Below are 12,809 nucleotides of genomic sequence, written 5' to 3'. Positions count from 1 at the left end.
TGCCTGGCAGGCATCAGAACTGGGGACAAATCAGGAAACATTCCCCATAGCCAGTCATGCCCTTTTAGAATGTCAGATTTGCTATAATCTATAGGCTGACTACTTTGGGATTCACTCCTTCCTCTTTCTGATTAAACATTTCTTGCTGTTCCACTATAGAATAACAGAAATATGTGAAGCGGTGGGGAGGGTCGGGGGAATATAAATGGTCCCTTAAGTTCCTAGATCTCCAGATTAAGAACCTCATCTGGGCTATCATGAGGTTCAAGACTGAGTCTGACGCTATGATTAGAGGGGACTTGGGTGCTTGTAAGAGGGGAAAGTGCATATGTGTGACCAGACTTCGGTCGATTGAATTACTGCTGAGATATGTGCCACTGCTCCCTGCTGGGCCAGTTCCTGCAGGAGGATTAGCCTTCCCGTATCACTGATTTATACAATAGGCGTATGACTGGCCTTAGGCAATGACCTGTGACTGCAACATGTGCCACATGCCAGCAGAGGCTTTAAAGCCAGCTCCTGGCTCTGGCTTTGCGTGTGAGATTAGTGCGCCTCAGAGAAGGCCTGCTTTTCATTTTAGAATGAGGGAACAGAACGCAAACTGTCCCAAGATGAACATACAGCCTGTGCAATATATAGACTTTGATATTTTGAAGCCACCTAGATGTGGAGACCATTTTTGACCCTCATACAGCAGGGTCACTTCACTGACTAAATATCATAGAAACGAGCACAGAAGCAAGAGGGGAAGAGACAACAGCAGGCCAGGGGCGATGGCACTTCCGCTCAGCCAATGCCTGCTTCGGAAAGGAATCCTTTTAGACCCTGTCTGCCTCAGTGCAGGAGGACTTCCAGGGAACTGGCCCACAACACTTGGTCGGAAAGCCATGTTCTGAGTAAAAGCTGGTTTCCTCTGAATATAAAAGGGACCATGTAAAAAAGTAGTTTGAACTGTTTTAATTTCATAATAAATCCTTTACATTACTGTACAATTATAAGAAATAAGTAAATAACAAACCGAAAAGAATGTTCTCTGGAGTTTCTTTTTTTGTTATGAATTTTTATTAATGACACCACTGCTAGAAATACAGTTCCATGGAGGAGAGACCCCAAGATATAAAACTCTACACACTTTCTATTCTCCTTGGATGACTGGCACAAAAATAATAGATATGATATGCATTGTTTCTAAAATACCTGTAAGTCATAAAATCATGGGATAGAAACCAATGATGGGAAATCATCTATATTGTCTCTGTTAAAACCAGTCTTGTAGCAATTATGCAGCAATCTTTGGTGACTAAACTTTTTCTCATATTTTTTTCCTTAATATGATACAATAATACAAAAATAGGACAATACTGATAATAGCAAGCTTTCATTTGAAATAAATTAAAATAAAACTGTTCTAATTTGAAAGACCGCAGCCTTAAGTTTTATGTTCCTTTCTTAATTTTCAGTATAATTATAACTGAACTAAAGCCAAAATAATCAATAATATGAAAAAGTATTTGGAAGTAAATCAGTTAATATTTTCAATAATAAGAATTTTAAATCCTCAAAATGAGAAAATGACTTAGTATTTCACAACATACAGCATGCAAGCACACAAACTAAAAGCCTTCCTAGGTTTTGCATCATACAGAGCGTATTCTTACCTTGCCATGTCAGCCATTAACAGGATAAAAGAGGTGTTCTACGTCTGCGCATTAAAAGTATACTTGCGAACATCGAGAGACACGCAGAGAGAATGAGTTACCATTTTGGAGCTCCTGTGAATCTTCTTTCTTATTACTTGCTGCTGATTTTTTTATAAAGCATATCCTTAATCTTCCAGAATCCCATTCTTTTGTTTTAAAAGTATAATCCAATAGCAGAAAAAAAAGATTTCCAAAACCAATAAGAGACTGGAAGGGGTGGTGGGTGCCCTCGATCAAGTTGGTTAAACTCTGCAGGACCTGCAGTTTGTCAAAAACCTTTCTGCTGCCTCACATTTTCTAAAAATGGAAAAGGTGGAGCTTTCACAAGTAGCAGCTCCAAATAAACCAATATGCCCTGCATAAAGCTCGTGACACCAGCACAAGTTTTTTTTTTTTCACACACTAGGAAGTTCTACTATTAGCTGGTACCCATCATCCGAATAGGGCATTTCTCCATATTAATGTGAGATTCAGCTTCCTAGAAAACTCTTTCCATCCCTCGGGCTACATTTGTCCCACAGAAGCATTAGTCACATGTAGCCTTGAGGGACTTTTCTCCCTAACTCATGGAAGTAATGTAGAGATTTTTTCCTTGGAAGCAAAAAAGACAAAAGAAAACTGGGTCACTGATGGCGATTGTTAAAAATGGTAATCTAAGAATGCACTTTTACTTTTTCCTCTTCATTTAATGCCCTCAGTTTTTCCCTGATTTTCTAGAGAAAAGTGTGCTGTGCATAGAAATTAAATATGGGCTATATGATACCTACCCATGACATTATGCATTCAGTGACAGCATACTCTATCACAATTCATTTATTATTGCCCCTCATCCTATCTATATGGTAAAGGCATTAAGTTCATGCTATTTTTTACACTGAACCTTGCCATAGCATAATTTTGATCTTTTAGCTTTAACTTGTATTTTAACAAAATGGGTCTTTACCAAAATGTTACTATTTTTTTTCAACTTAAAATGTTATAAAAAATAAATATATTACTTGATAGGTATTATTCTTCATTGTTTTTGGCATATGCTCTTCCTATTCTAAAATTTGCAGTACATTTCACATTCACTATACTTGACTACTCCTTGTCTCAACATATTTCATCAGTTATTACGGTCGCTGAGTTGCCAATAAATTATTTAACTGAAATAAGTGCTCTCTGATAGACAGCATTTCTTAGGACAAACTCCATGAAAATGCAACTACTTCAGGAAATATTGAAACTGCAAAATTATATTAACAATGCCTCATTTCTAAATAAGCTTTAAAATAAATATATTTTAAAAGATAATTTGTTTCTTAAAAATTAATTAATCTAGAAATATTCGGTACATTTTTCATACAGTAAAAGAAACAAAGCGCGAATGAGAATTAAGCAAAGCAAGCTGTTCATCAAATGCATTTTAGGTCATACCTGAGCCTCCTTTTTCTCATCCATTAAAACAAGTAAGTGATAACTAATTCTTAGGCATTTACTATGAAATGTCTATGATTTTAAACACTGGTAGCATTTAAAAAGTAGAAATATGGATTTTCCATACTTAGTCCTATATCTTTGTTAGCTATTAAATCTTAATACTAAATTGATAATGGTCAATTGTTAATAAAATGATTTGTTATCACAATTTTGAAACATAGTTTAAATAAGGAAATTTTTAAAAGCTCTGTCTTTATCGCTTATTATGTGAATAAATTATTTCTTTCTTTTTGTATACCATAAGTATGTAAAATAGAACAAATGGATAGGTTAGCCTAAAATGACTTCCATATACCATTGCTTTGCTCAGTCCCATTTTGCATATAGCTACCTTTATCACTCCTGTATGTGAATTGTGAGAGAATACTATACCACCAGACCCAGATATTAACAAAACCGATTTGTTTGAAATCTAATCACTTTGAAATCAATAGGATATGTTTAGGTATAGTCTTGGAAATATATTGCTTAAATATATTTATGCAAGTGATTTTTAAAATGTTACACACTCACCAGATACTACAAATAAGGCTGAATTAAACATTAACCCTAAATTTCAATAAATTTCAAGTCTCCTTATCTACAATGTAGAATAGATGCTGATTAGTATAGTAATTTATCATGCATCAGTCTCCAAATCTCAGAGGTCAGTATAACAGTAGCTACTTACCCTGGGAACTTATTACTAAAGTCTACTCAAAGCACTTTACAGTGACTAGCTACTTTAATTCTGGTAACAGTTAAGTGAGTTTTTAATTCACTTTATAGGTAAGAAAGTTGATGAGCTGGATAATCAGTGACAGACTGATATTAGAAGATTATCTGATTTTATTGCAATGTTTCAGTTCTTAGGCTCTGTGGTCTTTAAGCATCACAATTTTTACTGGCATCAATATTTTGTGGGAGAAGGGAAGCTGGTAGTGCAGATAGACTACAGAGTGCTCAGCTTATGATGTTAGGCCCTCACAAAGTGCTTGACAATTTTTGTAAACAAACAAACAAAGAAAAAAAAAGATCTAATTGGTTTTTCTGAAGTAAGTAAGCAGAGGGAGCAATGAACTGGAATAGGGCAGCACATAAAGACGATGACAATGGAATATAATTCAGCAATAAAAATGAATGAAATCTTGCCATGTGCAATAACATGGGTAGACCTAGAGATTACTATGCTAAGTGAAATAAGTCAGACAGAAAGATACATATCATATGGTCTCACTTATATGTGGAATTGAAATTAAATAAATCAATTACTAAATAAAAATACAACAGAAACAGACCCACAGATATATAGAACAAGCTGATGGTTGGCAAAGGGAAGGGGTGGGTGATAGGAATAAAAACAAAAAAAGAAGATAGTGTCAAAATATACTCCACTGACATAAAGTGAGTCTTCAGAATCTCAAAGCTTTTTAGTGTAAAATTCAGGCAATCAATGAGTTCGGATTGGAAAAATATATGTATATTCTAATAACTTGTAACTGAAGTTTACATTTTCTTAATTTATGAAATTAGTAATAAACCACAGTGGTATTAGCAATACTTGTGACTGTGCCATCAAAACCAATAAAATATTTTCATATCATTATATTTCTTTCATACATTTTAGAGGGACATTTATACTGTTAACGACTTTCAAATTGTGATATTAGATTTTCTACTAGATCTTATTCTAAAATGCTTTAATTAACAAGGATATATATTACTCAGTCATAATATGTTTTTTAATATCTTATACTTTTGAAAATATAATTGCTTTCCCTTATAATACTTGAACAATGTGGGAGTTAGAGGCACCTACTCCATGCAGTCAACAATCTGTATACAACTATTGATTGATTCTCCCAAAACTTAACCACTAAGAGTCTACTGTTGACCAGAAGCATATAAATAGCATAAGCGGTCAGTTAATACATATTATGTGTGTTCTAAGTACTGTACTCTTACAATAAAGTAATTTAGAAAAAAAATGTTAAGAAAATCATGAGGAAGAGAAAATATACTTACAGTATGTATTTAAAAAATTGGCATATAAGTGAACTCAGAGTCCGAAATTGTGTTGACGAAAGGTCAACTGTATTTTATTTTCTGCTTTTTAAGACACATGACTGGAATAAGACTGCCTGGGTTCAAATCATTACTCGGTAACTAACCAGTTGTGTTACCTTAGTTTTATTATGTGTAAAATGTGGATGGCAATACTACCTACCTCATATTTCTGTGACAATAAATGAGTTAATATAAAACAAATGCCTGTCAAAAATAAACCCTCAATAAAATGCTATCTCACCACCATCATCATCATTTATATTTTAATCATATTAAAAATAGACATATTTTAAATGATACAAGGCAGTCTTTAAGAATTAAAAAAATAAAGTAAATCACATGAGTCCCATTAAACTCATTAGGGGCTTCCTGAAGGAGATTTCATTTGAGAAGAGGGCTCTCCCAGACAGCATGTCTCAGTGGTTGAATGTCGACCTATGAACCAGAAGGTCACAGTTCGATTCCTGGTCAGGGCACTTGCCCAGGTTACGGGCTCCATCCTCAGTGTGGGGCATGCAGGAGGCAGCCAGTCAGTGATTCTCTCTCATCATTGATGTTTCTGTCTCTCTCTCCCTCTTATTCCTCTCTGAAATCAATAAAAATACATTTTTAAAAAGAAGAAGAGGGCTCATTCCTTAAACTCGGAGCAGCAGAGCAGTTGTGAGCAGGCACAGAGTCACACCGCCTAGATTACACACTTGCCTCCCCATACTACTCACTGGGCAATCTTCAACAAATGACTACAACTCTCACCTGTTTCCTAACCTGGAAAGTGAAGGACTACAGGTTACAATAAATATTAAGTGAATCTTTCAATGAATGTTTTCCAGTACTCAATGTAAATAAGTGCATTAGAAAAGCTTAATCTATATATATAAAATGCCAGGAGGGCCGGAGCAAAAGCATGGATGGAGTGTTTGTGTGAACTTATAAATTCAAAGTAAACATCATTACATAAAAGGGTACGGTCTTTTTTTTTTTTTTAGTTTTATTCATTTCAAACCGGCCGGATCCAGCCCGTGGGCCGTAGTTTGCCCACGGCTGTCCCTCCCCCGGCCCTCAGGCTCCGGTCGATCGCAGCTTGGCGAATGGGGAACCACAGCGAACCAAGGTGAGTGGCAGCGCAGTGGGGAGAAGGTGGAACAGCGACCTCTTGGTCCCTCCCCCAGCCCATAGGCTCCTGGAAAACAGAGCCATGCTGCAATCAGGGAACCACCGTGAACCAGGGGGTGATGGTGGGGACTAGCCAGCAGGTAGAAATGGCCTAGGGACCCTAACCATGCATGGTTTTGTGCGTGCTTGGCCTCTAGTAGGTAATAACGATAAGCCTAAGACTTCTATTTTAGTGCTCACTGAAGATTAGTTACCAATAGATGGACATTAAACTAAGTGTGCATTGACTCTATACTATAATATTTTTGTTAATCAAAGCATCAATACTTAAGAGAGCTTCAGTCCTTCTTCCAAAGATACAGTTCACTGTGGTACGGTTGTTAAAGTTTGCTAATATTCATTTCAGCAATGCTCTTAATCTACATGCTCTTTTGGCATTAATCACTACATAATCAAGCATGCCAAGTATGACAGACAGACCACCTTTGGCTAAAGCAGAACATAAGTACTATTCGCTTCTTAAAAAGAAAACATTTCTCTGATCAGAAGAAATCATGTCATTTCCTGAGTAGAAGTTCACAAAGGATACTTGCAACATGCAATGAGTAAAAAAAAAAAAAAAAAAAATTTGAGGGGAAATAAAGTAGAAAGAAGACAGCAGAAATGATATAAATGAAAAATATTTCCATATATTTCCATGTTTCTATGCTAAACATGATCCATTCTTACAATGAACTATAGTTCTTTTAAAATGGAGAGCTCATTCTCTGATTATATTCTGTCATAAATCATGTGGACAGATGTGTGCTTTAGTCACGCATCATGGTTGATTAACATCATTCAAGGTTTATGCAACACAAGCTAAGAATTTTATTTTATAATTCATTATTTTATTTTTTGTATTATGACAGATAAAGATCAGCACAATAAAAATTATTTATGTCAAATATTTTTTATTTTAAATGTGACTTTAAAATCATGAATAAGTCTGTTAATTCTCTTCAAGAGAGTACTACATTTTAACTTTTAAATATGTTTCAAAATAAATTGTTTTAAAGTTTTTAATTATGTATTACCTTTTCTAACTATTTTTTTAAATGGTAATCAACACAATGTTAAATGTTTAAATAAATAAAAATTATCTGGAGAACTAGCATTTACCAGTGTGATGATGGCTGAACTTATATTTCCGGCAACATGAGTTAATAATTTCTTCTATTGCAGGTATATGAAAACTTTCCAAATATTGTTGAGCCATAGCAGCCTGATTTAGGTGGGTGGGATAAATCCATAGGGCAATTTTTTACAAAAGCAAGCTCTATAGGATGATGGTAATCTACTGAGGTTTCCAATCAACCCTTGTTCATTAGTGCTAGTCAGAACTAGTACACAGAGTAGATTAACATGAGATTACGTGATATTTCTATTAGATAAAATTCAGACTTGACATTGGTCATGGATATAAAGTTAATGCTGAATTGGCTTTGGAATTCAAACCCTTCTAGTTATATACCAGTTCTAATGAATGAACAAAAACAAGATTGTTATAGGGCTAAAAAAAAGAACATATGGTAGAAACAAAGCAGTTGTTTTGGCCGATAGCTAAACAGTAAGAAGATGATTATTTATACATTGGTAATCATATTTTACCAAATTGGAATCATGGAGAATAAAATATGTAATTTTTCATGTTTAGCAAAAATTTTCAAAAAATTATACCTGAATTCATATTTTTCAGAGACTTAAATTTATCATACAGTGTGTGGTCTTAAAATCATTCTCTTTTCTTATGAAAAATAAAGTACTTATCAAAATGTCTACTAAGTAGACTTCAATACCAGTAAAAATGGTAAGATAATTCACAATATTCTTGACTACATTATAATTCTCAGTCACAAAAATTATGTTCTTTCAATAGATAATTATTTTTTATAAAACATATTAGATGTACTTGGTATTTCAGATTACACTAAAATTAAGTAGAAGTAATCAATGGATAATTTCAAAGACCTTATATTTAATCGAAAAGAATATAAAACATTCATTGTATATTAGAGAGTAAGAAAAGGAATGGCATAGCTAAAATTCTAATATAATAAATGCTTTATATGCAATAATTTATATTTGTCTTTATTTTTATAATAGACCTACAAACCTTTAACAAAGGAATTTATATATATATATAATTTATGTAGTAGGAATAGTTCTAGATTTTGCAGTCGTGGCAATGGATAGGCAAATTCTTGCCCTTATGAAACTTATATTCTAGAGAGAATAGACAATAAGTAAATGAAGCAATAGATTAAAATATGATATAAAAACAATACAAACTACCAAAGTGAGACAAAGGAGAAAAAGAATGGTGAGAGATGCTCTTCTAGATTAGAAGGTCAGGGAGCGCTTCTCTAATGAGGTCAAATTTGCATGGAGCTCTGGTTAGGGAGGAAGTTAGCACGGGTGGCTGTGAGAAGAGTCGGAGGCAGCAGACTCAAAGCACACAGGCGGGAAGCATTTCAGGAAGGAGGTCTGTGTGGCTATGGGGGCCCGAGTGAGGGGTATCGATGGACATAATCACCGAGCTATGAAGGAGCCTGACCACAGAGAGCATTGCAAACTCCCAAAGACTGACAGGCCAAAAGGAGTAACTGGAAGGTTTTGAGCAATGAAGCTAGACGACCTCGCATATTTTAAAAGACCCCTATGGCAACTTGGCAGAGTAGGGACTGTTGGAGCTGCCTGCACAACCATGGAGATCATTCAGGCAGCTTTCACACTTGTTCACAGGAAAGGTGTTGGTTGCCTGTGCAAGGGCATTCACAGTGGTAAGAGTTAAATAAAGGTTTCTGGCCAAATTCTAAATAGGCAATCTATAATTCATGAAAAAAATATTAGAAACTAAATTTAAGTATTTACAAACCATAAACAACAAATATTTTCTTGAATGACCTGCTTGTGACCTAATTTAGCTTGAGCTTGGGATATATATGTAAAAACCATAGTCACTCTATCATTAGTGGAAAAATATACAGTATTTCATTTTTATTTTGTAAATCGTCCTCATGAAAAAAAATGGGATTTGTGAATATAAATGTGTTATGTATATTTATTTGGTATTTTAATTTTGTAACAATTCATATGACATAAACATATTATTTTTGTGTTAAAATGGTTTTAGAGGCTGTTATAGGCACAATATTACAGACCCCTTTCACAATGTAGCTAGTCTGAAATTGCAAAATCTGCTAAGTTTTTGCCCTCAATATAGTAACATTATTTCCAGGGAGGTTAACATTTACATATAAGAATTCCAAAGGCTTTTCAAAGTAAAATTCATAACATAATTATAGGCATTTTCAATGGCAGTGAGGAAGCAGGTGTTCAGTTTTAACTGAAATAATCAAGGAAGGCCTCATTTACACAGAGTTGAGATGAGTAGAAGGATGGAAGAGAGAAAAAGGAAGGGAGGGAGAAAGAAAAGCTGGCAGGCAAAGAAAGTAGGGAAATACTGAGCCCTTGATGTACTGAGCCAAAAATTATTCTAGGATCATTCACATATAGTCAAAGTAATATTAAAAAGCATGCAGAGCCTGGCTGGTGTGGCTCAATGGCTGAGTGTCGACCTATGAACCACCAGGTCACAGGTGGGTTCCTGGTCAGGGCACATGCCTGGGTTTGGGGCTTAATTCCCAGTAGGGGTCATGCAGAAGGCAGCCAATCAATGATTCTCTCTCATCATTAATGTTTCTATCTCTTGCTCCCTCTTTATTCCTCTCTGAAATAAGTAAAGATATATTTTTTAAAAGCATGCAGGATTCCTAACAGAGAAAGCATAAGTAAATAAAAATATTCTTGATTTCTATAAGATCTGGTAGAATAATTCTATATGAGAGATCTTGTAAAAGTTTATAAGATCACTATTTTTATATTATATTATTATAACGGAAATTTTAAAGATATGAGTTTATTTTTTCAAAGCAGTATTGTTTTTAGCTAGGCCCAAGTTCATAACTTTCACCACTGCTAGCTAATGAAAATGTTTCAGGCATAAAAGGATGCAAATGGAGCAAACTTCAATATGGAAAACCAGTTTTACTATATAATAAGTCTAATATGCAAATCAACCGAATGGCGGAACAACTAGTCGCTATGATGTGCACTGACCACCAGAAGGCAGACGCTCAACTCAGTAGCTTCCCCTAGCCCGCAGGCCCCACGCCAGCCAAGGTGGGTGCCAGTGGGTCTCCCCTGATCACCCCGCCAGTCACCCCGCAGAGGGAGGCGACCAGCGGTGAGGGGCAGGGCCAGCAAACATGTCCCAGCCGGGGTCCCTGGATCGCCCTGCAGGTTGCCCCAGAGAGGGAGGCAACCAGCAGCAGTGGCAGTAGTGGCAGAGGTAAGCAGCAAGGTCGACAAGAAGGCAGCACCAGGCCGGCCAAGGCAAGTGCCAGCAGCCCCCTCCCCCACCCTACCCCCGCCAACACCCCACTGATCGGCCCTGATTTGCTGGCCAGGCTGAGGAACCCTACCCGTGCATGAATTTCACGCACCAGGCCCCTAGTGGTACATAGTCTTTTTGATGAATGGACAACCCTCAGGTTTGTTTTGCTTTTTGCAAAGTCTTTTAGCCTGTGATAAAATTCAAAGTTGGATTAATGGCAACAACATAGTATTTGCATGCATTGACCACAAAATAAATAGACCACAAGATAATTTATAGCATTTTCTAATCTATTGTGATGATGGTTGACAGATTACGACTTTTAGTTTTATGGATTAAATCTTTGCTTTATGAGTGGACCCACTTATTTTTAAATAGTTTGTTTTTATCAGATTGCAAATAATTCCCTTAGTGCAAATAAGGTTTTTGTAAATTACAAAGAAATTTTAAAAGCCAGTATAATCTTCAGGAACATCACTCAGAGAATCACAAATAAGTCAATAAAATAAGGATTTATAATAATAGAGGCCAGTTATTTTTTATGGAAGTCTATGTGAAAAAATATTTTAGTGTTTTCATCTTTACACTTCAAAATCTCATTTATACTATTACAAGAGAAAGAGAGTTGGGTAACTATAAATAAACATTAATAGACCCTTAAAGACCATGTCCCAAAGAAGTTTCTGGCATATAATAAATCTTTCATTCCTGGAAGGAAGAGAGAAAGGAGATATCAAAGAGGGTAAAAGGAAAAAAGAGGAAAGATATTGTAATTTTCAGGATAAGAAACTTTCATATTTGAAAAGTTTCTATCTTCATAAAAAAGAAAACATTACTTGCTATACATAAAATATTTCAAGGTTTATTTTTGTATGAGAAAGTCCCTCATCCATACTGTATCAATCGATTATAGCTGATCTATTTCAACAGCCTATGTCAAATTTATGGAGAATAAAAATATTCCTTCTTATACTGATTTTTATTCATTTTGACCATTTACTTCTTTCCTTTATTCATTTAACAAATAGTTACTAAATATGTAGGTACTCTTCTAAACACAGGAAACAGGTGTATATAGCATGTGGTTCCACTCTTAAAAGGACTCAAAATCCCACACTATGATGAATTCATTAGATAAAGGAGTGCAAAAATGTAACTAAACCAAGGATACAGAGATAGTATGAGGTGAATAATTTCTACTCGGGTTCCAAGAAAATTTTCTGGAAAAAGGCATTTTAAAATTTTTAATTTAATTTATTGGGTGACATTTATTAATAAGATTATATAGATTTCAGGTGTATAATTCTGTGATACATCATATTTATATCACATTGTGTGCCCTCCACCCAAAGTCAAATCACCTTCCATCATCATGTATTTGACCTCACTTACCTTTTACTACCCAACCCCTCTTCTCTCTGACATACTATTGTCTGTGTTTAGGAGTTTTTATTTGTTTTTCTTGTTGGTTTATTTTGTTGCTTTCAGTTTTATATCCCACATTTGAGTGAAATCATACGGTTCTTAACTTTTTCTGCCTGACTTATTTTGCTTAGCATGATATTCTCAAGATACATCCATGTTGTTGCAAATCATAGTATTTCCTTTTTTCTTATGGCTGAGGAAGACATTTTTACCTGGGAATTTTGATTAGATTATGCCAGACTTGTAGGATGCAGTGAAGCTGGGTTGAATAACAATACGGACATTTCAGGCAGATGTAATAGTATTCATAAAGTCATTGAGGCAGCAACACATTGAATTTTCAAAGAATTGCATGCAGTTTTGTGTTTCAAAACATATATTTTAATGAAACAAATAGACAAAATATAAGGTTTGAGAGGCTGTCACAGGTAAAGATTTGAGGCAGATTTTAATTGGTAGGTAGAGAAACATCAACATAGCATAATTTTAGGCGGGACTGAAATCAGATCAGCTGACTATAGTAATAGTCAAGTGAACAAAAAGGAGAATCTGAAGTAAGTGGGGGTTATGGTTTTGTTTGCCAAACTCCTATAACACGTAATATT

The sequence above is a fragment of the Myotis davidii genome, unplaced genomic scaffold, assembly GCF_000327345.1.
Source record: "Myotis davidii unplaced genomic scaffold, ASM32734v1 scaffold49, whole genome shotgun sequence".
NCBI classification, from domain to species: Eukaryota; Metazoa; Chordata; class Mammalia; order Chiroptera; family Vespertilionidae; genus Myotis; species Myotis davidii.
This window is presented reverse-complemented; position numbering follows the sequence as displayed.